The sequence below is a fragment of the Clavelina lepadiformis genome, chromosome 9, assembly GCF_947623445.1.
Source record: "Clavelina lepadiformis chromosome 9, kaClaLepa1.1, whole genome shotgun sequence".
In the NCBI taxonomy this organism is placed as follows: domain Eukaryota; kingdom Metazoa; phylum Chordata; class Ascidiacea; order Aplousobranchia; family Clavelinidae; genus Clavelina; species Clavelina lepadiformis.
In genome coordinates, this window is record NC_135248.1 from 8111004 (window position 1) to 8138061 (window position 27058).

Sequence of the window (27058 nt, forward strand, 5' to 3'; positions counted from 1 at the left end):
ACCTTTTATTGGTTAACTGTTATACTTTTATTATTTACTTATTAGACTCTAATAAACATTTTGAGACCCGTTAGAACTTTTTGCAATGTGAATTGCACATTTGGCACCATATAGTTCACAATGCACTTTTTAGGACCTATATAACTAATGCATAGTGCAAATGTTTTAGTTAAGTTCTTTTAACGATAACAGACAAACCTTTTATTGGTTAACTGTTATACTTTTATTATTTACTTATTAGACTCTAATAAACATTTTGAGACCCGTTAGAACTTTTTGCAATGTGAATTGCACATTTGGCACCATATAGTTCACAAGGCACTTTTTAGGACCTATATAACTAATGTATAGTGCAAATTTTTTAGTTAAGTTCCTTTAACGATAACAGACAAACCTTTTATTGGTTAACTGTTATACTTTTATTATTTACTTATTAGACTCTAATAAACATTTTGAGACACGTTAGAACTTTTTGCAATGTGAATTGCACATTTGGCACCATATAGTTCACAAGGCACTTTTTAGGACCTATATAACTAATGCATAATGCAAATGTTTTAGTTAAGTTCTTTTAACGATAACAGACAAACCTTTTATTGGTTAACTGTTATACTTTTATTATTTACTTATTAGACTCTAATAAACATTTTGAGACCCGTTAGAACTTTTTGCAATGTGAATTGCACATTTGGCACCAAATAGATCACAAGGCACTTTTTAGGACCTATATAACTAATGTATAGTGCAAATTTTTTAGTTAAGTTCTTTTAACGATAACAGACAAACCTTTTATTAGTTAACTGTTATACTTTTATTATTTACTTATTAGACTCTAATAAACATTTTGAGACCCGTTAGAACTTTTTGCAATGTGAATTGCACATTTGGCACCATATAGTTCACAAGGCACTTTTTAGGACCTACATAACTAATGTATAGTGCAAATGTTTTAGTTAAATTCTTTTAACGATAACAGACAAACCTTTTATTGATTAACTGTTATACTTTTATTATTTACTTATTAGACTCTAATAAACATTTTGAGACCCGTTAGAACTTTTTGCAATGTGAATTGCACATTTGGCACCAAATAGATCACAAGGCACTTTTTAGGACCTATATAACTAATGTATAGTGCAAATTTTTTAGTTAAGTTCTTTTAACGATAACAGACAAACCTTTTATTAGTTAACTGTTATACTTTTATTATTTACTTATTAGACTCTAATAAATATTTTGAGACCCGTTAGAACTTTTTGCAATGTGAATTGCACATTTGGCACCATATAGTTCACAAGGCACTTTTTAGGACCTATATAACTAATGTATAGTGCAAATTTTTTAGTTAAGTTCCTTTAACGATAACAGACAAACCTTTTATTGGTTAACTGTTATACTTTTATTATTTACTTATTAGACTCTAATAAACATTTTGAGACACGTTAGAACTTTTTGCAATGTGAATTGCACATTTGGCACCATATAGTTCACAAGGCACTTTTTAGGACCTATATAACTAATGTATAGTGCAAATGTTTTAGTTAAATTCTTTTAACGATAACAGACAAACCTTTTATTGGTTAACTGTTATACTTTTATTATTTACTTATTAGACTCTAATAAACATTTTGAGACCCGTTAGAACTTTTTGCAATGTGAATTGCACATTTGGCACCAAATAGATCACAAGGCACTTTTTAGGACCTATATAACTAATGCATAGTGCAAATGTTTTAGTTAAGTTGTTTTAACGATAACAGACAAACCTTTTATTGGTTAACTGTTATACTTTTATTATTTACTTATTAGACTCTATTAAACATTTTGAGACCCGTTAGAACTTTTTGCAATGTGAATTGCACATTTGGCACCATATAGTTCACAAGGCACTTTTTAGGACCGATATAACTAATGTATAGTGCAAATTTTTTAGTTAAGTTCCTTTAACGATAACAGACAAACCTTTTATTGGTTAACTGTTATACTTTTATTATTTACTTATTAGACTCTAATAAACATTTTGAGACCCGTTAGAACTTTTTGCAATGTGAATTGCACATTTGGCACCATATAGTTCACAATGCACTTTTTAGGACCTATATAACTAATGCATAGTGCAAATGTTTTAGTTAAGTTCTTTTAACGATAACAGACAAATCTTTTATTGGTTAACTGTTATACTTTTATTATTTACTTATTAGACTCTAATAAACATTTTGAGACCCGTTAGAACTTTTTGCAATGTGAATTGCACATTTGGCACCATATAGTTCACAAGGCACTTTTTAGGACCTATATAACTAATGCATAATGCAAATGTTTTAGTTAAGTTCTTTTAACGAAAACAGACAAACCTTTTATTGGTTAACTGTTATACTTTTATTATTTACTTATTAGACTCTAATAAACATTTTGAGAGCCGTTAGAACTTTTTGCAATGTGAATTGCACATTTGGCACCAAATAGATCACAAGGCACTTTTTAGGACCTATATAACTAATGTATAGTGCAAATTTTTTAGTTAAGTTCTTTTAACGATAACAGACAAACCTTTTATTAGTTAACTGTTATACTTTTATTATTTACTTATTAGACTCTAATAAACATTTTGAGACCCGTTAGAACTTTTTGCAATGTGAATTGCACATTTGGCACCATATAGTTCACAAGGCACTTTTTAGGACCTACATAACTAATGTATAGTGCAAATGTTTTAGTTAAATTCTTTTAACGATAACAGACAAACCTTTTATTGATTAACTGTTATACTTTTATTATTTACTTATTAGACTCTAATAAACATTTTGAGACCCGTTAGAACTTTTTGCAATGTGAATTGCACATTTGGCACCAAATAGATCACAAGGCACTTTTTAGGACCTATATAACTAATGTATAGTGCAAATGTTTTAGTTAAGTTCTTTTAACGATAACAGACAAACCTTTTATTGGTTAACTGTTATACTTTTATTATTTACTTATTAGACTCTAATAAACATTTTGAGACCCGTTAGAACTTTTTGCAATGTGAATTGCACATTTGGCACCAAATAGATCACAAGGCACTTTTTAGGACCTATATAACTAATGTATAGTGCAAATGTTTTAGTTAAGTTCTTTTAACGATAACAGACAAACCTTTTATTGGTTAACTGTTATACTTTTATTATTTACTTATTAGACTCTAATAAACATTTTGAGACCCGTTAGAACTTTTTGCAATGTGAATTGCACATTTGGCACCATATAGTTCACAAGGCACTTTTTAGGACCTATATAACTAATGTATAGTGCAAATTTTTTAGTTAAGTTCCTTTAACGATAACAGACAAACCTTTTATTGGTTAACTGTTATACTTTTATTATTTACTTATTAGACTCTAATAAACATTTTGAGACACGTTAGAACTTTTTGCAATGTGAATTGCACATTTGGCACCATATAGTTCACAAGGCACTTTTTAGGACCTATATAACTAATGCATAATGCAAATGTTTTAGTTAAGTTCTTTTAACGATAACAGACAAACCTTTTATTGGTTAACTGTTATACTTTTATTATTTACTTATTAGACTCTAATAAACATTTTGAGACCCGTTAGAACTTTTTGCAATGTGAATTGCACATTTGGCACCAAATAGATCACAAGGCACTTTTTAGGACCTATATAACTAATGTATAGTGCAAATTTTTTAGTTAAGTTCTTTTAACGATAACAGACAAACCTTTTATTAGTTAACTGTTATACTTTTATTATTTACTTATTAAACTCTAATAAACATTTTGAGACCCGTTAGAACTTTTTGCAATGTGAATTGCACATTTGGCACCATATAGTTCACAAGGCACTTTTTAGGACCTACATAACTAATGTATAGTGCAAATGTTTTAGTTAAATTCTTTTAACGATAACAGACAAACCTTTTATTGATTAACTGTTATACTTTTATTATTTACTTATTAGACTCTAATAAACATTTTGAGACCCGTTAGAACTTTTTGCAATGTGAATTGCACATTTGGCACCAAATAGATCACGAGGCACTTTTTAGGACCTATATAACTAATGTATAGTGCAAATTTTTTAGTTAAGTTCTTTTAACGATAACAGACAAACCTTTTATTAGTTAACTGTTATACTTTTATTATTTACTTATTAGACTCTAATAAACATTTTGAGACCCGTTAGAACTTTTTGCAATGTGAATTGCACATTTGGCACCATATAGTTCACAAGGCACTTTTTAGGACCTATATAACTAATGTATAGTGCAAATGTTTTAGTTAAATTCTTTTAACGATAACAGACAAACCTTTTATTGGTTAACTGTTATACTTTTATTATTTACTTATTAGACTCTAATAAACATTTTGAGACCCGTTAGAACTTTTTGCAATGTGAATTGCACATTTGGCACCATATAGTTCACAAGGCACTTTTTAGGACCTATATAACTAATGCATAGTGCAAATGTTTTAGTTAAGTTCTTTTAACGATAACAGACAAACCTTTCATTGGTTAACTGTTATACTTTTATTATTTACTTATTAGACTCTAATAAACATTTTGAGACCCGTTAGAACTTTTTGCAATGTGAATTGCACATTTGGCACCATATAGTTCACAAGGCACTTTTTAGGACCTATATAACTAATGTATAGTGCAAATTTTTTAGTTAAGTTCCTTTAACGATAACAGACAAACCTTTTATTGGTTAACTGTTATACTTTTATTATTTACTTATTAGACTCTATTAAACATTTTGAGACCCGTTAGAACTTTTTGCAATGTGAATTGCACATTTGGCACCATATAGTTCACAAGGCACTTTTTAGGACCTATATAACTAATGTATAGTGCAAATTTTTTAGTTAAGTTCCTTTAACGATAACAGACAAACCTTTTATTGGTTAACTGTTATACTTTTATTATTTACTTATTAGACTCTAATAAACATTTTGAGACCCGTTAGAACTTTTTGCAATGTGAATTGCACATTTGACACCATATAGTTCACAAGGCACTTTTTAGGACCTATATAACTAATGTATAGTGCAAATTTTTTTGTTAAGTTCTTTTATCGATAACAGACAAACCTTTTATTGGTTAACTGTTATACTTTTATTATTTACTTATTAGACTCTAATAAACATTTTGAGACCCGTTAGAACTTTTTGCAATGTGAATTGCACATTTGGCACCATATAGTTCACAAGGCACTTTTTAGGACCTATATAACTAATGTATAGTGCAAATTTTTTAGTTAAGTTCCTTTGACGATAACAGACAAACCTTTTATTGGTTAACTGTTATACTTTTATTATTTACTTATTAGACTCTAATAAACATTTTGAGACCCGTTAGAACTTTTTTCAATGTGAATTGCACATTTGGCACCATATAGTTCACAAGGCACTTTTTAGGACCTATATAACTAATGTATAGTGCAAATTTTTTAGTTAAGTTCCTTTAACGATAACAGACAAACCTTTTATTGGTTAACTGTTATACTTTTATTATTTACTTATTAGACTCTAATAAACATTTTGAGACCCGTTAGAACTTTTTGCAATGTGAATTGCACATTTGGCACCATATAGTTCACAAGGCACTTTTTAGGACCTATATAACTAATGTATAGTGCAAATTTTTTAGTTAAGTTCCTATAACGATAACAGACAAACCTTTTATTGGTTAACTGTTATACTTTTATTATTTACTTATTAGACTCTAATAAATATTTTGAGACACGTTAGAACTTTTTGCAATGTGAATTGCACATTTGGCACCATATAGTTCACAAGGCACTTTTTAGGACCTATATAACTAATGTATAGTGCAAATTTTTTAGTTAAGTTCTTTTAACGATAACAGACAAACCTTTTATTGCTTAACTGTTATACTTTTATTATTTACTTATTAGACTCTAATAAACATTTTGAGACCCGTTAGAACTTTTTGCAATGTGAATTGCACATTTGGCACCATATAGTTCACAAGGCACTTTTCAGGACCTATATAACTAATGTATAGTGCAAATTTTTTAGTTAAGTTCCTTTAACGATAACAGACAAACCTTTTATTGGTTAACTGTTATACTTTTATTATTTACTTATTAGACTCTAATAAACATTTTGAGACCCGTTAGAACTTTTTGCAATGTGAATTGCACATTTGGCACCATATAGTTCACAAGGCACTTTTTAGGACCTATATAACTAATGCATAGTGCAAATGTTTTAGTTAAGTTCTTTTAACGATAACAGACAAACCTTTTATTAGTTAACTGTTATACTTTTATTATTTACTTATTAGACTCTAATAAACATTTTGAGACCCGTTAGAACTTTTTGCAATGTGAATTGCACATTTGACACCATATAGTTCACAAGGCACTTTTTAGGACCTATATAACTAATGTATAGTGCAAATTTTTTTGTTAAGTTCTTTTATCGATAACAGACAAACCTTTTATTGGTTAACTGTTATACTTTTATTATTTACTTATTAGACTCTAATAAACATTTTGAGACCCGTTAGAACTTTTTGCAATGTGAATTGCACATTTGGCACCATATAGTTCACAAGGCACTTTTTAGGAGCTATATAACTAATGTATAGTGCAAATTTTTTAGTTAAGTTCCTTTGACGATAACAGACAAACCTTTTATTGGTTAACTGTTATACTTTTATTATTTACTTATTAGACTCTAATAAACATTTTGAGACCCGTTAGAACTTTTTTGCAATGTGAATTGCACATTTGGCACCATATAGTTCACAAGGCACTTTTTAGGACCTATATAACTAATGTATAGTGCAAATTTTTTAGTTAAGTTCCTTTAACGATAACAGACAAACCTTTTATTGGTTAACTGTTATACTTTTATTATTTACTTATTAGACTCTAATAAACATTTTGAGACACGTTAGAACTTTTTGCAATGTGAATTGCACATTTGGCACCATATAGTTCACAAGGCACTTTTTAGGACCTATATAACTAATGTATAGTGCAAATTTTTTAGTTAAGTTCCTTTGACGATAACAGACAAACCTTTTATTGGTTAACTGTTATACTTTTATTATTTACTTATTAGACTCTAATAAACATTTTGAGACCCGTTAGAACTTTTTTCAATGTGAATTGCACATTTGGCACCATATAGTTCACAAGGCACTTTTTAGGACCTATATAACTAATGTATAGTGCAAATTTTTTAGTTAAGTTCCTTTAACGATAACAGACAAACCTTTTATTGGTTAACTGTTATACTTTTATTATTTACTTATTAGACTCTAATAAACATTTTGAGACCCGTTAGAACTTTTTGCAATGTGAATTGCACATTTGGCACCATATAGTTGACAAGGCACTTTTTAGGACCTATATAACTAATGTATAGTGCAAATTTTTTAGTTAAGTTCCTATAACGATAACAGACAAACCTTTTATTGGTTAACTGTTATACTTTTATTATTTACTTATTAGACTCTAATAAATATTTTGAGACACGTTAGAACTTTTTGCAATGTGAATTGCACATTTGGCACCATATAGTTCACAAGGCACTTTTTAGGACCTATATAACTAATGTATAGTGCAAATTTTTTAGTTAAGTTCTTTTAACGATAACAGACAAACCTTTTATTGCTTAACTGTTATACTTTTATTATTTACTTATTAGACTCTAATAAACATTTTGAGACCCGTTAGAACTTTTTGCAATGTGAATTGCACATTTGGCACCATATAGTTCACAAGGCACTTTTTAGGACCTATATAACTAATGTATAGTGCAAATTTTTTAGTTAAGTTCCTTTAACGATAACAGACAAACCTTTTATTGGTTAACTGTTATACTTTTATTATTTACTTATTAGACTCTAATAAACATTTTGAGACCCGTTAGAACTTTTTGCAATGTGAATTGCACATTTGGCACCATATAGTTCACAAGGCACTTTTTAGGACCTATATAACTAATGCATAGTGCAAATGTTTTAGTTAAGTTCTTTTAACGATAACAGACAAACCTTTTATTAGTTAACTGTTATACTTTTATTATTTACTTATTAGACTCTAATAAACATTTTGAGACCCGTTAGAACTTTTTGCAATGTGAATTGCACATTTGACACCATATAGTTCACAAGGCACTTTTTAGGACCTATATAACTAATGTATAGTGCAAATTTTTTTGTTAAGTTCTTTTATCGATAACAGACAAACCTTTTATTGGTTAACTGTTATACTTTTATTATTTACTTATTAGACTCTAATAAACATTTTGAGACCCGTTAGAACTTTTTGCAATGTGAATTGCACATTTGGCACCATATAGTTCACAAGGCACTTTTCAGGACCTATATAACTAATGTATAGTGCAAATTTTTTAGTTAAGTTCCTTTAACGATAACAGACAAACCTTTTATTGGTTAACTGTTATACTTTTATTATTTACTTATTAGACTCTAATAAACATTTTGAGACCCGTTAGAACTTTTTGCAATGTGAATTGCACATTTGGCACCATATAGTTCACAAGGCACTTTTTAGGACCTATATAACTAATGCATAGTGCAAATGTTTTAGTTAAGTTCTTTTAACGATAACAGACAAACCTTTTATTAGTTAACTGTTATACTTTTATTATTTACTTATTAGACTCTAATAAACATTTTGAGACCCGTTAGAACTTTTTGCAATGTGAATTGCACATTTGACACCATATAGTTCACAAGGCACTTTTTAGGACCTATATAACTAATGTATAGTGCAAATTTTTTTGTTAAGTTCTTTTATCGATAACAGACAAACCTTTTATTGGTTAACTGTTATACTTTTATTATTTACTTATTAGACTCTAATAAACATTTTGAGACCCGTTAGAACTTTTTGCAATGTGAATTGCACATTTGGCACCATATAGTTCACAAGGCACTTTTTAGGACCTATATAACTAATGTATAGTGCAAATTTTTTAGTTAAGTTCCTTTGACGATAACAGACAAACCTTTTATTGGTTAACTGTTATACTTTTATTATTTACTTATTAGACTCTAATAAACATTTTGAGACCCGTTAGAACTTTTTTGCAATGTGAATTGCACATTTGGCACCATATAGTTCACAAGGCACTTTTTAGGACCTATATAACTAATGTATAGTGCAAATTTTTTAGTTAAGTTCCTTTAACGATAACAGACAAACCTTTTATTGGTTAACTGTTATACTTTTATTATTTACTTATTAGACTCTAATAAACATTTTGAGACACGTTAGAACTTTTTGCAATGTGAATTGCACATTTGGCACCATATAGTTCACAAGGCACTTTTTAGGACCTATATAACTAATGTATAGTGCAAATTTTTTAGTTAAGTTCCTTTGACGATAACAGACAAACCTTTTATTGGTTAACTGTTATACTTTTATTATTTACTTATTAGACTCTAATAAACATTTTGAGACCCGTTAGAACTTTTTTCAATGTGAATTGCACATTTGGCACCATATAGTTCACAAGGCACTTTTTAGGACCTATATAACTAATGTATAGTGCAAATTTTTTAGTTAAGTTCCTTTAACGATAACAGACAAACCTTTTATTGGTTAACTGTTATACTTTTATTATTTACTTATTAGACTCTAATAAACATTTTGAGACCCGTTAGAACTTTTTGCAATGTGAATTGCACATTTGGCACCATATAGTTGACAAGGCACTTTTTAGGACCTATATAACTAATGTATAGTGCAAATTTTTTAGTTAAGTTCCTATAACGATAACAGACAAACCTTTTATTGGTTAACTGTTATACTTTTATTATTTACTTATTAGACTCTAATAAATATTTTGAGACACGTTAGAACTTTTTGCAATGTGAATTGCACATTTGGCACCATATAGTTCACAAGGCACTTTTTAGGACCTATATAACTAATGTATAGTGCAAATTTTTTAGTTAAGTTCTTTTAACGATAACAGACAAACCTTTTATTGCTTAACTGTTATACTTTTATTATTTACTTATTAGACTCTAATAAACATTTTGAGACCCGTTAGAACTTTTTGCAATGTGAATTGCACATTTGGCACCATATAGTTCACAAGGCACTTTTTAGGACCTATATAACTAATGTATAGTGCAAATTTTTTAGTTAAGTTCCTTTAACGATAACAGACAAACCTTTTATTGGTTAACTGTTATACTTTTATTATTTACTTATTAGACTCTAATAAACATTTTGAGACCCGTTAGAACTTTTTGCAATGTGAATTGCACATTTGGCACCATATAGTTCACAAGGCACTTTTTAGGACCTATATAACTAATGCATAGTGCAAATGTTTTAGTTAAGTTCTTTTAACGATAACAGACAAACCTTTTATTAGTTAACTGTTATACTTTTATTATTTACTTATTAGACTCTAATAAACATTTTGAGACCCGTTAGAACTTTTTGCAATGTGAATTGCACATTTGACACCATATAGTTCACAAGGCACTTTTTAGGACCTATATAACTAATGTATAGTGCAAATTTTTTTGTTAAGTTCTTTTATCGATAACAGACAAACCTTTTATTGGTTAACTGTTATACTTTTATTATTTACTTATTAGACTCTAATAAACATTTTGAGACCCGTTAGAACTTTTTGCAATGTGAATTGCACATTTGGCACCATATAGTTCACAAGGCACTTTTTAGGACCTATATAACTAATGTATAGTGCAAATTTTTTAGTTAAGTTCCTTTGACGATAACAGACAAACCTTTTATTGGTTAACTGTTATACTTTTATTATTTACTTATTAGACTCTAATAAACATTTTGAGACCCGTTAGAACTTTTTTGCAATGTGAATTGCACATTTGGCACCATATAGTTCACAAGGCACTTTTTAGGACCTATATAACTAATGTATAGTGCAAATTTTTTAGTTAAGTTCCTTTAACGATAACAGACAAACCTTTTATTGGTTAACTGTTATACTTTTATTATTTACTTATTAGACTCTAATAAACATTTTGAGACACGTTAGAACTTTTTGCAATGTGAATTGCACATTTGGCACCATATAGTTCACAAGGCTCTTTTTAAGACCTATATAACTAATGTATAGTGCAAATTTTTTAGTTAAGTTCTTTTAACGATAACAGACAAACCTTTTATTGGTTAACTGTTATACTTTTATTAATTACTTATTAGACTCTAATAAACATTTTGAGACCCGTTAGAACTTTTTGCAATGTGAATTGCACATTTGGCACCATATAGTTCACAAGGCACTTTTTAGGACCTATATAACTAATGTATAGTGCAAATTTTTTAGTTAAGTTCCTTTAACGATAACAGACAAACCTTTTATTGGTTAACTGTTATACTTTTATTATTTACTTATTAGACTCTAATAAACATTTTGAGACCCGTTAGAACTTTTTGCAATGTGAATTGCACATTTGGCACCATATAGTTCACAAGGCACTTTTTAGGACCTATATAACTAATGCATAGTGCAAATGTTTTAGTTAAGTTGTTTTAACGATAACAGACAAACCTTTTATTGGTTAACTGTTATACTTTTATTATTTACTTATTAGACTCTATTAAACATTTTGAGACCCGTTAGAACTTTTTGCAATGTGAATTGCACATTTGGCACCATATAGTTCACAAGGCACTTTTTAGGACCTATATAACTAATGCATAGTGCAAATGTTTTAGTTAAGTTCTTTTAACGATAACAGACAAACCTTTTATTGGTTAACTGTTATACTTTTATTATTTACTTATTAGACTCTAATAAACATTTTGAGACCCGTTAGAACTTTTTGCAATGTGAATTGCACATTTGGCACCATATAGTTCACAAGGCACTTTTTAGGACCTATATAACTAATGTATAGTGCAAATTTTTTAGTTAAGTTCCTTTAACGATAACAGACAAACCTTTTATTGGTTAACTGTTATACTTTTATTATTTACTTATTAGACTCTAATAAACATTTTGAGACACGTTAGAACTTTTTGCAATGTGAATTGCACATTTGGCACCAAATAGATCACAAGGCACTTTTTAGGACCTATATAACTAATGTATAGTGCAAATTTTTTAGTTAAGTTCTTTTAACGATAACAGACAAACCTTTTATTAGTTAACTGTTATACTCTTATTATTTACTTATTAGACTCTAATAAACATTTTGAGACCCGTTAGAACTTTTTGCAATGTGAATTGCACATTTGGCACCATATAGTTCACATGGCACTTTTTAGGACCTATATAACTAATGTATAGTGCAAATGTTTTAGTTAAATTCTTTTAACGATAACAGACAAACCTTTTATTGGTTAACTGTTATACTTTTATTATTTACTTATTAGACTCTAATAAACATTTTGAGACCCGTTAGAACTTTTTGCAATGTGAATTGCACATTTGGCACCAAATAGATCACAAGGCACTTTTTAGGACCTATATAACTAATGCATAGTGCAAATGTTTTAGTTAAGTTGTTTTAACGATAACAGACAAACCTTTTATTGGTTAACTGTTATACTTTTATTATTTACTTATTAGACTCTATTAAACATTTTGAGACCCGTTAGAACTTTTTGCAATGTGAATTGCACATTTGGCACCATATAGTTCACAAGGCACTTTTTAGGACCGATATAACTAATGTATAGTGCAAATTTTTTAGTTAAGTTCCTTTAACGATAACAGACAAACCTTTTATTGGTTAACTGTTATACTTTTATTATTTACTTATTAGACTCTAATAAACATTTTGAGACCCGTTAGAACTTTTTGCAATGTGAATTGCACATTTGGCACCATATAGTTCACAAGGCACTTTTTAGGACCTATATAACTAATGCATAGTGCAAATGTTTTAGTTAAGTTCTTTTAACGATAACAGACAAACCTTTTATTGGTTAACTGTTATACTTTTATTATTTACTTATTAGACTCTAATAAACATTTTGAGACCCGTTAGAACTTTTTGCAATGTGAATTGCACATTTGGCACCATATAGTTCACAAGGCACTTTTTAGGACCTATATAACTAATGTATAGTGCAAATTTTTTAGTTAAGTTCCTTTAACGATAACAGACAAACCTTTTATTGGTTAACTGTTATACTTTTATTATTTACTTATTAGACTCTAATAAACATTTTGAGACACGTTAGAACTTTTTGCAATGTGAATTGCACATTTGGCACCATATAGTTCACAAGGCACTTTTTAGGACCTATATAACTAATGCATAATGCAAATGTTTTAGTTAAGTTCTTTTAACGATAACAGACAAACCTTTTATTGGTTAACTGTTATACTTTTATTATTTACTTATTAGACTCTAATAAACATTTTGAGACCCGTTAGAACTTTTTGCAATGTGAATTGCACATTTGGCACCAAATAGATCACAAGGCACTTTTTAGGACCTATATAACTAATGTATAGTGCAAATTTTTTAGTTAAGTTCTTTTAACGATAACAGACAAACCTTTTATTAGTTAACTGTTATACTTTTATTATTTACTTATTAGACTCTAATAAACATTTTGAGACCCGTTAGAACTTTTTGCAATGTGAATTGCACATTTGGCACCATATAGTTCACAAGGCACTTTTTAGGACCTACATAACTAATGTATAGTGCAAATGTTTTAGTTAAATTCTTTTAACGATAACAGACAAACCTTTTATTGGTTAACTGTTATACTTTTATTATTTACTTATTAGACTCTAATAAACATTTTGAGACCCGTTAGAACTTTTTGCAATGTGAATTGCACATTTGGCACCAAATAGATCACAAGGCACTTTTTAGGACCTATATAACTAATGTATAGTGCAAATTTTTTAGTTAAGTTCTTTTAACGATAACAGACAAACCTTTTATTAGTTAACTGTTATACTTTTATTATTTACTTATTAGACTCTAATAAACATTTTGAGACCCGTTAGAACTTTTTGCAATGTGAATTGCACATTTGGCACCATATAGTTCACAAGGCACTTTTTAGGACCTATATAACTAATGTATAGTGCAAATGTTTTAGTTAAATTCTTTTAACGATAACAGACAAACCTTTTATTGGTTAACTGTTATACTTTTATTATTTACTTATTAGACTCTAATAAACATTTTGAGACCCGTTAGAACTTTTTGCAATGTGAATTGCACATTTGGCACCATATAGTTTACAAGGCACTTTTTAGGACCTATATAACTAATGTATAGTGCAAATTTTTTAGTTAAGTTCCTTTAACGATAACAGACAAACCTTTTATTGGTTAACTGTTATACTTTTATTATTTACTTATTAGACTCTAATAAACATTTTGAGACCCGTTAGAACTTTTTGCAATGTGAATTGCACATTTGGCACCATATAGTTCACAAGGCACTTTTTAGGACCTATATAACTAATGCATAGTGCAAATGTTTTAGTTAAGTTCTTTTAACGATAACAGACAAACCTTTTATTGGTTAACTGTTATACTTTTATTATTTACTTATTAGACTCTAATAAACATTTTGAGACCCGTTAGAACTTTTTGCAATGTGAATTGCACATTTGGCACCATATAGTTCACAAGGCACTTTTTAGGACCTATATAACTAATGTATAGTGCAAATTTTTTAGTTAAGTTCCTTTAACGATAACAGACAAACCTTTTATTGGTTAACTGTTATACTTTTATTATTTACTTATTAGACTCTAATAAACATTTTGAGACCCGTTAGAACTTTTTGCAATGTGAATTGCACATTTGACACCATACAGTTCACAAGGCACTTTTTAGGACCTATATAACTAATGTATAGTGCAAATTTTTTAGTTAAGTTCTTTTAACGATAACAGACAAACCTTTTATTGGTTAACTGTTATACTTTTATTATTTACTTATTAGACTCTAATAAACATTTTGAGACCCGTTAGAACTTTTTGCAATGTGAATTGCACATTTGGCACCATATAGTTCACAAGGCACTTTTTAGGACCTATATAACTAATGTATAGTGCAAATTTTTTAGTTAAGTTCCTTTAACGATAACAGACAAACCTTTTATTGGATAACTGTTATACTTTTATTATTTACTTATTAGACTCTAATAAACATTTTGAGACCCGTTAGAACTTTTTGCAATGTGAATTGCACATTTGGCACCATATAGTTCACAAGGCACTTTTTAGGACCTATATAACTAATGCATAGTGCAATTGTTTTAGTTAAATTCTTTTAACGATAACAGACAAACCTTTTATTGGTTAACTGTTATACTTTTATTATTTACTTATTAGACTCTAATAAACATTTTGAGACCCGTTAGAACTTTTTGCACTGTGAATTGCACATTTGGCACCATATAGTTTACAAGGCACTTTTTAGGACCTATATAACTAATGTATAGTGCAAATTTTTTAGTTAAGTTTTTATAACGATAACAGACAAACCTTTTATTGGTTAACTGTTATACTTTTATTATTTACTTATTAGACTCTAATAAACATTTTGAGACCCGTTAGAACTTTTTGCAATGTGAATTGCACATTTGGCACCATATAGTTCACAAGGCACTTTTTAGGACCTATATAACTAATGCATAGTGCAAATGTTTTAGTTAAGTTCTTTTAACGATAACAGACAAACCTTTTATTGGTTAACTGTTATACTTTTATTATTTACTTATTAGACTCTAATAAACATTTTGAGACCCGTTAGAACTTTTTGCAATGTGAATTGCACATTTGGCACCATATAGTTCACAAGGCACTTTTTAGGACCTATATAACTAATGTATAGTGCAAATGTTTTAGTTAAGTTCCTTTAACGATAACAGACAAACCTTTTATTGGTTAACTGTTATACTTTTATTATTTACTTATTAGACTCTAATAAACATTTTGAGACCCGTTAGAACTTTTTGCAATGTGAATTGCACATTTGGCACCATATAGTTCACAAGGCACTTTTTAGGACCTATATAACTAATGCATAGTGCAAATGTTTTAGTTAAGTTCTTTTAACGATAACAGACAAACCTTTTATTGGTTTACTGTTATACTTTTATTATTTACTTATTAGACTCTAATAAACATTTTGAGACCCGTTAGAACTTTTTGCAATGTGAATTGCACATTTGGCACCATATAGTTCACAAGGCACTTTTTAGGACCTATATAACTAATGTATAGTGCAAATTTTTTAGTTAAGTTCTTTTAACGATAACAGACAAACCTTTTATTGGATAACTGTTATACTTTTATTATTTACTTATTAGACTCTAATAAACATTTTGAGACCCGTTAGAGCTTTTTGCAATGTGAATTGCACATTTGGCACCATATAGTTCACAAGGCACTTTTTAGGACCTATATAACTAATGCATAGTGCAATTGTTTTAGTTAAATTCTTTTAACGATAACAGACAAACCTTTTATTGGTTAACTGTTATACTTTTATTATTTACTTATTAGACTCTAATAAACATTTTGAGACCCGTTAGAACTTTTTGCAATGTGAATTGCACATTTGGCACCATATAGTTCACAAGGCACTTTTTAGGACCTATATAACTAATGTATAGTGCAAATTTTTTAGTTAAGTTCCTTTAACGATAACAGACAAACCTTTTATTAGTTAACTGTTATACTTTTATTATTTACTTATTAGACTCTAATAAACATTTTGAGACCCGTTAGAACTTTTTGCAATGTGAATTGCACATTTGACACCATATAGTTCACAAGGCACTTTTTAGGACCTATATAACTAATGTATAGTGCAAATTTTTTAGTTAAGTTCTTTTAACGATAACAGACAAACCTTTTATTGGTTAACTGTTATACTTTTATTATTTACTTATTAGACTCTAATAAACATTTTGAGACCCGTTAGAACTTTTTGCAATGTGAATTGCACATTTGGCACCATATAGTTCACAAGGCACTTTTTAGGACCTATATAACTAATGTATAGTGCAAATTTTTTAGTTAAGTTCTTTTAACGATAACAGACAAACCTTTTATTGGTTAACTGTTATACTTTTATTATTTACTTATTAGACTCTAATAAACATTTTGAGACCCGTTAGAACTTTTTGCAATGTGAATTGCACATTTGGCACCATATAGTTCACAAGGCACTTTTTAGGACCTATATAACTAAAGTATAGTGCAAATTTTTTAGTTAATTTTTTTTAACGATAACAGACAAACCTTTTATTGGTTAACTGTTATACTTTTATTATTTACTTATTAGACTCTAATAAACATTTTGAGACCCGTTAGAACTTTTTGCAATGTGAATTGCACATTTGGCACCATATAGTTCACAAGGCACTTTTTAGGACCTATATAACTAATGTATAGTGCAAATTTTTTAGTTAAGTTCTTTTAACGATAACAGACAAACCTTTTATTGGTTAACTGTTATACTTTTATTATTTACTTATTAGACTCTAATAAACATTTTGAGACCCGTTAGAACTTTTTGCAATGTGAATTGCACATTTGGCACCATATAGTTCACAAGGCACTTTTTAGGACCTATATAACTAATGTATAGTGCAAATTTTTTAGTTAAGTTCTTTTAACGATAACAGACAAACCTTTTATTGGTTAACTGTTATACTTTTATTATTTACTTATTAGACTCTAATAAACATTTTGAGACCCGTTAGAACTTTTTGCAATGTGAATTGCACATTTGGCACCATATAGTTCACAAGGCACTTTTTAGGACCTATATAACTAATGTATAGTGCAAATTTTTTAGTTAAGTTCTTTTAACGATAACAGACAAACCTTTTATTGGTTAACTGTTATACTTTTATTATTTACTTATTAGACTCTAATAAACATTTTGAGACCCGTTAGAACTTTTTGCAATGTGAATTGCACATTTGGCACCATATAGTTCACAAGGCACTTTTTAGGACCTATATAACTAATGCATAGTGCAAAGGTTTTAGTTAAGTTCTTTTAACGATAACAGACAAACCTTTTATTGGTTAACTGTTATATTTTTATTATTTACTTATTAGACTCTAATAAACATTTTGAGACCCGTTAGAACTTTTTGCAATGTGAATTGCACATTTGGCACCATATAGTTCACAAGGCACTTTTTAGGACCTATATAACTAAAGTATAGTGCAAATTTTTTAGTTAAGTTCTTTTAACGATAACAGACAAACCTTTTATTGGTTAACTGTTATACTTTTATTATTTACTTATTAGACTCTAATAAACATTTTGAGACCCGTTAGAACTTTTTGCAATGTGAATTGCACAATCTGCACCATATAGTTCACAAGGCACTTTTTAGGACCTATATAACTAATGTATAGTGCTAATTTTTTAGTTAAGTTCCTTTAACGATAACAGACAAATCTTTTATTGGTTAACTGTTATACTTTTATTATTTACTTATTAGACTCTAATAAACATTTTGAGACCCGTTAGAACTTTTTGCAATGTGAATTGCACATTTGGCACCATATAGTTCACAAGGCACTTTTTAGGACCTATATAACTAATGTATAGTGCAAATTTTTTAGTTAAGTTCCTTTAACGATAACAGACAAACCTTTTATTGGTTAACTGTTATACTTTTATTATTTACTTATTAGACTCTAATAAACATTTTGAGACACGTTAGAACTTTTTGCAATGTGAATTGCACATTTGGCACCATATAGTTCACAAGGCACTTTTTAGGACCTATATAACTAATGCATAGTGCAAATGTTTTAGTTAAGTTCTTTTAACGATAACAGACAAACCTTTTATTGGTTAACTGTTATACTTTTATTATTTACTTATTAGACTCTAATAAACATTTTGAGACCCGTTAGAACTTTTTGCAATGTGAATTGCACATTTGGCACCAAATAGATCACAAGGCACTTTTTAGGACCTATATAACTAATGTATAGTGCAAATTTTTTAGTTAAGTTCTTTTAACGACAACAGACAAACCTTTTATTAGTTAACTGTTATACTTTTATTATTTACTTATTAGACTCTAATAAACATTTTGAGACCCGTTAGAACTTTTTGCAATGTGAATTGCACATTTGGCACCATATAGTTCACAAGGCACTTTTTAGGACCTATATAACTAATGTATAGTGCAAATTTTTTAGTTAAGTTCTTTTAACGATAACAGACAAACCTTTTATTGGTTAACTGTTATACTTTTATTATTTACTTATTAGACTCTAATAAACATTTTGAGACCCGTTAGAACTTTTTGCAATGTGAATTGCACATTTGGCACCATATAGTTCACAAGGCACTTTTTAGGACCTATATAACTAATGTATAGTGCAAATTTTTTAGTTAAGTTCCTTTAACGATAACAGACAAACCTTTTATTGGTTAACTGTTATACTTTTATTATTTACTTATTAGACTCTAATAAACATTTTGAGACCCGTTAGAACTTTTTGCAATGTGAATTGCACATTTGGCACCATATAGTTCACAAGGCACTTTTTAGGACCTATATAACTAATGCATAGTGCAAATGTTTTAGTTAAGTTCTTTTAACGATAACAGACAAACCTTTTATTGGTTAACTGTTATACTTTTATTATTTACTTATTAGACTCTATTAAACATTTTGAGACCCGTTAGAACTTTTTGCAATGTGAATTGCACATTTGGCACCATATAGTTCACAAGGCACTTTTTAGGACCGATATAACTAATGTATAGTGCAAATTTTTTAGTTAAGTTCCTTTAACGATAACAGACAAACCTTTTATTGGTTAACTGTTATACTTTTATTATTTACTTATTAGACTCTAATAAACATTTTGAGACCCGTTAGAACTTTTTGCAATGTGAATTGCACATTTGGCACCATATAGTTCACAAGGCACTTTTTAGGACCTATATAACTAATGCATAGTGCAAATGTTTTAGTTAAGTTCTTTTAACGATAACAGACAAACCTTTTACTGGTTAACTGTTATACTTTTATTATTTACTTATTAGACTCTAATAAACATTTTGAGACCCGTTAGAACTTTTTGCAATGTGAATTGCACATTTGGCACCATATAGTTCACAAGGCACTTTTTAGGACCTATATAACTAATGTATAGTGCAAATTTTTTAGTTAAGTTCCTTTAACGATAACAGACAAACCTTTTATTGGTTAACTGTTATACTTTTATTATTTACTAATTAGACTCTAATAAACATTTTGAGACCCGTTAGAACTTTTTGCAATGTGAATTGCACATTTGGCACCATATAGTTCACAAGGCACTTTTTAGGACCTATATAACTAATGTATAGTGCAAATTTTTTAGTTAAGTTCCTTTAACGATAACAGACAAACCTTTTATTGGTTAACTGTTATACTTTTATTATTTACTTATTAGACTCTAATAAACATTTTTAGACCCGTTAGAGCTTTTTGCAATGTGAATTGCACATTTGGCACCATATAGTTCACAAGGCACTTTTTAGGACCTATATAACTAATGCATAGTGCAAATGTTTTAGTTAAATTCTTTTAACGATAACAGACAAACCTTTTATTGGTTAACTGTTATACTTTTATTATTTACTTATTAGACTCTAATAAACATTTTGAGACCCGTTAGAACTTTTTGCAATGTGAATTGCACATTTGGCACCATATAGTTTACAAGGCACTTTTTAGGACCTATATAACTAATGTATAGTGCAAATTTTTTAGTTAAGTTCCTTTAACGATAACAGACAAACCTTTCATTGGTTAACTGTTATACTTTTATTATTTACTTATTAGACTCTAATAAACATTTTGAGACCCGTTAGAACTTTTTGCAATGTGAATTGCACATTTGGCACCATATAGTTCACAAGGCACTTTTTAGGACCTATATAACTAATGCATAGTGCAAATGTTGTAGTTAAGTTCTTTTAACGATAACAGACAAACCTTTTATTGGTTAACTGTTATACTTTTATTATTTACTTATTAGACTCTAATAAACATTTTGAGACCCGTTAGAACTTTTTGCAATGTGAATTGCACATTTGGCACAATATAGTTCACAAGGCACTTTTTAGGACCTATATAACTAATGTATAGTGCAAATTTTTTAGTTAAGTTCCTTTAACGATAACAGACAAACCTTTTATTGGTTAACTGTTATACTTTTATTATTTACTTATTAGACTCTAATAAACATTTTGAGACCCGTTAGAACTTTTTGCAATGTGAATTGCACATTTGGCACCATATAGTTCACAAGGCACTTTTTAGGACCTATATAACTAATGTATAGTGCAAATTTTTTAGTTACGTTCTTTTAACGATAACAGACAAACCTTTTATTGGTTAACTGTTATACTTTTATTATTTACTTATTAGACTCTAATAAACATTTTGAGACCCGTTAGAACTTTTTGCAATGTGAATTGCACATTTGGCACCATATAGTTCACAAGGCACTTTTTAGGACCTATATAACTAATGTATAGTGCAAATTTTTTAGTTAAGTTCCTTCAACGATAACAGACAAACCTTTTATTGGTTAACTGTTATACTTTTATTATTTACTTATTAGACTCTAATAAACATTTTGAGACACGTTAGAACTTTTTGCAATGTGAATTGCACATTTGGCACCATATATTTCACAAGGCACTTTTTAGGACCTATATAACTAATGCATAATGCAAATGTTTTAGTTAAGTTCTTTTAACGATAACAGACAAACCTTTTATTGGTTAACTGTTATACTTTTATTATTTACTTATTAGACTCTAATAAACATTTTGAGACCCGTTAGAACTTTTTGCAATGTGAATTGCACATTTGGCACCAAATAGATCACAAGGCACTTTTTAGGACCTATATAACTAATGTATAGTGCAAATTTTTTAGTTAAGTTCTTTTAACGATAACAGACAAACCTTTTATTAGTTAACTGTTATACTTTTATTATTTACTTATTAGACTCTAATAAACATTTTGAGACCCGTTAGAACTTTTTGCAATGTGAATTGCACATTTGGCACCATATAGTTCACAAGGCACTTTTTAGGACCTATATAACTAATGTATAGTGCAAATGTTTTAGTTAAATTCTTTTAACGATAACAGGCAAACCTTTTATTGGTTAACTGTTATACTTTTATTATTTACTTATTAGACTCTAATAAACATTTTGAGACCCGTTAGAACTTTTTGCAATGTGAATTGCACATTTGGCACCAAATAGATTACAAGGCACTTTTTAGGACCTATATAACTAATGTATAGTGCAAATTTTTTAGTTAAGTTCTTTTAACGATAACAGACAAACCTTTTATTAGTTAACTGTTATACTTTTATTATTTACTTATTAGACTCTAATAAACATTTTGAGACCCGTTAGAACTTTTTGCAATGTGAATTGCACATTTGGCACCAAATAGATCACAAGGCACTTTTTAGGACCTATATAACTAATGTATAGTGCAAATTTTTTAGTTAAGTTCTTTTAACGATAACAGACAAACCTTTTATTAGTTAACTGTTATACTTTTATTATTTACTTATTAGACTCTAATAAACATTTTGAGACCCGTTAGAACTTTTTGCAATGTGAATTGCACATTTGGCACCATATAGTTCACAAGGCACTTTTTAGGACCTATATAACTAATGTATAGTGCAAATGTTTTAGTTAAATTCTTTTAACGATAACAGACAAACCTTTTATTGGTTAACTGTTATACTTTTATTATTTACTTATTAGACTCTAATAAACATTTTGAGACCCGTTAGAACTTTTTGCAATGTGAATTGCACATTTGGCACCATATAGTTTGCAAGGCACTTTTTAGGACCTATATAACTAATGTATAGTGCAAATTTTTTAGTTAAGTTCCTTTAACGATAACAGACAAACCTTTTATTGGTTAACTGTTATACTTTTATTATTTACTTATTAGACTCTAATAAACATTTTGAGACCCGTTAGAACTTTTTGCAATGTGAATTGCACATTTGGCACCATATAGTTCACAAGGCACTTTTTAGGACCTATATAACTAATGCATAGTGCAAATGTTTTAGTTAAGTTCTTTTAACGATAACAGACAAACCTTTTATTGGTTAACTGTTATACTTTTATTATTTACTTATTAGACTCTAATAAACATTTTGAGATCCGTTAGAACTTTTTGCAATGTGAATTGCACATTTGGCACCATATAGTTCACAAGGCACTTTTTAGGACCTATATAACTAATGTATAGTGCAAATTTTTTAGTTAAGTTCCTTTAACGATAACAGACGAACCTTTTATTGGTTAACTGTTATACTTTTATTATTTACTTATTAGACTCTAATAAACATTTTGAGACCCGTTAGAACTTTTTGCAATGTGAATTGCACATTTGGCACCATATAGTTCACAAGGCACTTTTTAGGACCTATATAACTAATGTATAGTGCAAATTTTTTAGTTAAATTCCTTTAACGATAACAGACAAACCTTTTATTGGTTAACTGTTATACTTTTATTATTTACTTATTAGACTCTAATAAACATTTTGAGACCCGTTAGAACTTTTTGCAATGTGAATTGCACATTTGGCACCATATAGTTCACAAGGCACTTTTTAGGACCTATATAACTAATGTATAGTGCAAATTTTTTAGTTAAGTTCCTTTAACGATAACAGACAAACCTTTTATTGGTTAACTGTTATACTTTTATTATTTACTTATTAGACTCTAATAAACATTTTGAGACACGTTAGAACTTTTTGCAATGTGAATTGCACATTTGGCACAATATAGTTCACAAGGCACTTTTTAGGACCTATATAACTAATGCATAGTGCAAATGTTTTAGTTAAGTTCTTTTAACGATAACAGACAAACCTTTTATTGGTTAACTGTTATACTTTTATTATTTACTTATTAGACTCTAATAAACATTTTGAGACCCGTTAGAACTTTTTGCAATGTGAATTGCACATTTGGCACCATATAGTTCACAAGGCACTTTTTAGGACCTATATAACTAATGTATAGTGCAAATTTTTTAGTTAAGTTCCTTTAACGATAACAGACGAACCTTTTATTGGTTAACTGTTATACTTTTATTATTTACTTATTAGACTCTAATAAACATTTTGAGACCCGTTAGAACTTTTTGCAATGTGAATTGCACATTTGGCACCATATAGTTCACAAGGCACTTTTTAGGACCTATATAACTAATGTATAGTGCAAATTTTTTAGTTAAATTCCTTTAACGATAACAGACAAACCTTTTATTGGTTAACTGTTATACTTTTATTATTTACTTATTAGACTCTAATAAACATTTTGAGACCCGTTAGAACTTTTTGCAATGTGAATTGCACATTTGGCACCATATAGTTCACAAGGCACTTTTTAGGACCTATATAACTAATGTATAGTGCAAATTTTTTAGTTAAGTTCCTTTAACGATAACAGACAAACCTTTTATTGGTTAACTGTTATACTTTTATTATTTACTTATTAGACTCTAATAAACATTTTGAGACACGTTAGAACTTTTTGCAATGTGAATTGCACATTTGGCACAATATAGTTCACAAGGCACTTTTTAGGACCTATATAACTAATGCATAGTGCAAATGTTTTAGTTAAGTTCTTTTAACGATAACAGACAAACCTTTTATTGGTTAACTGTTATACTTTTATTATTTACTTATTAGACTCTAATAAACATTTTGAGACCCGTTAGAACTTTTTGCAATGTGAATTGCACATTTGGCACCATATAGTTCACAAGGCACTTTTTAGGACCTATATAACTAATGTATAGTGCAAATTTTTTAGTTAAGTTCCTTTAACGATAACAGACGAACCTTTTATTGGTTAACTGTTATACTTTTATTATTTACTTATTAGACTCTAATAAACATTTTGAGACCCGTTAGAACTTTTTGCAATGTGAATTGCACATTTGGCACCATATAGTTCACAAGGCACTTTTTAGGACCTATATAACTAATGTATAGTGCAAATTTTTTAGTTAAGTTCCTTTAACGATAACAGACAAACCTTTTATTGGTTAACTGTTATACTTTTATTATTTACTTATTAGACTCTAATAAACATTTTGAGACCCGTTAGAACTTTTTGCAATGTGAATTGCACATTTGGCACCATATAGTTCACAAGGCACTTTTTAGGACCTATATAACTAATGCATAGTGCAAATGTTTTAGTTAAGTTCTTTTAACGATAACAGACAAACCTTTTATTGGTTAACTGTTATACTTTTATTATTTACTTATTAGACTCTAATAAACATTTTGAGACCCGTTAGAACTTTTTGCAATGTGAATTGCACATTTGGCACCATATAGTTCACAAGGCACTTTTTAGGACCTATATAACTAAAGTATAGTGCAAATTTTTTAGTTAAGTTCTTTTAACGATAACAGACAAACCTTTTATTGGTTAACTGTTATACTTTTATTATTTACTTATTAGACTCTAATAAACATTTTGACACCCGTTAGAACTTTTTGCAATGTGAATTGCACATTTGGCACCATATAGTTCACAAGGCACTTTTTAGGACCTATATAACTAATGTATAGTGCAAATTTTTTAGTTAAGTTCTTTTAACGATAACAGACAAACCTTTTATTGGTTAACTGTTATACTTTTATTATTTACTTATTAGACTCTAATAAACATTTTGAGACCCGTTAGAACTTTTTGCAATGTGAATTGCACATTTGGCACCATATAGTTCACAAGGCACTTTTTAGGACCTATATAACTAATGTATAGTGCAAATTTTTTAGTTAAGTTCTTTTAACGATAACAGACAAACCTTTTATTGGTTAACTGTTATACTTTTATTATTTACTTATTAGACTCTAATAAACATTTTGAGACCCGTTAGAACTTTTTGCAATGTGAATTGCACATTTGGCACCATATAGTTCACAAGGCACTTTTTAGGACCTATATAACTAATGTATAGTGCAAATTTTTTAGTTAAGTTCTTTTAACGATAACAGACAAACCTTTTATTGGTTAACTGTTATACTTTTATTATTTACTTATTAGACTCTAATAAACATTTTGAGACCCGTTAGAACTTTTTGCAATGTGAATTGCACATTTGGCACCATATAGTTCACAAGGCACTTTTTAGGACCTATATAACTAATGCATAGTGCAAAGGTTTTAGTTAAGTTCTTTTAACGATAACAGACAAACCTTTTATTGGTTAACTGTTATATTTTTATTATTTACTTATTAGACTCTAATAAACATTTTGAGACCCGTTAGAACTTTTTGCAATGTGAATTGCACATTTGGCACCATATAGTTCACAAGGCACTTTTTAGGACCTATATAACTAAAGTATAGTGCAAATTTTTTAGTTAAGTTCTTTTAACGATAACAGACAAACCTTTTATTGGTTAACTGTTATACTTTTATTATTTACTTATTAGACTCTAATAAACATTTTGAGACCCGTTAGAACTTTTTGCAATGTGAATTGCACAATCTGCACCATATAGTTCACAAGGCACTTTTTAGGACCTATATAACTAATGTATAGTGCAAATTTTTTAGTTAAGTTCTTTTAACGATAACAGACAAACCTTTTATTGGTTAACTGTTATACTTTTATTATTTACTTATTAGACTCTAATAAACATTTTGAGACCCGTTAGAACTTTTTGCAATGTGAATTGCACATTTGGCACCATATAGTTCACAAGGCACTTTTTAGGACCTATATAACTAATGTATAGTGCAAATTTTTTAGTTAAGTTCTTTTAACGATAACAGACAAACCTTTTATTGGTTAACTGTTATACTTTTATTATTTACTTATTAGACTCTAATAAACATTTTGAGACCCGTTAGAACTTTTTGCAATGTGAATTGCACATTTGGCACCATATAGTTCACAAAGCACTTTTTAGGACCTATATAACTAATGTATAGTGCAAATTTTTTAGTTAAGTTCTTTTAACGATAACAGACAAACCTTTT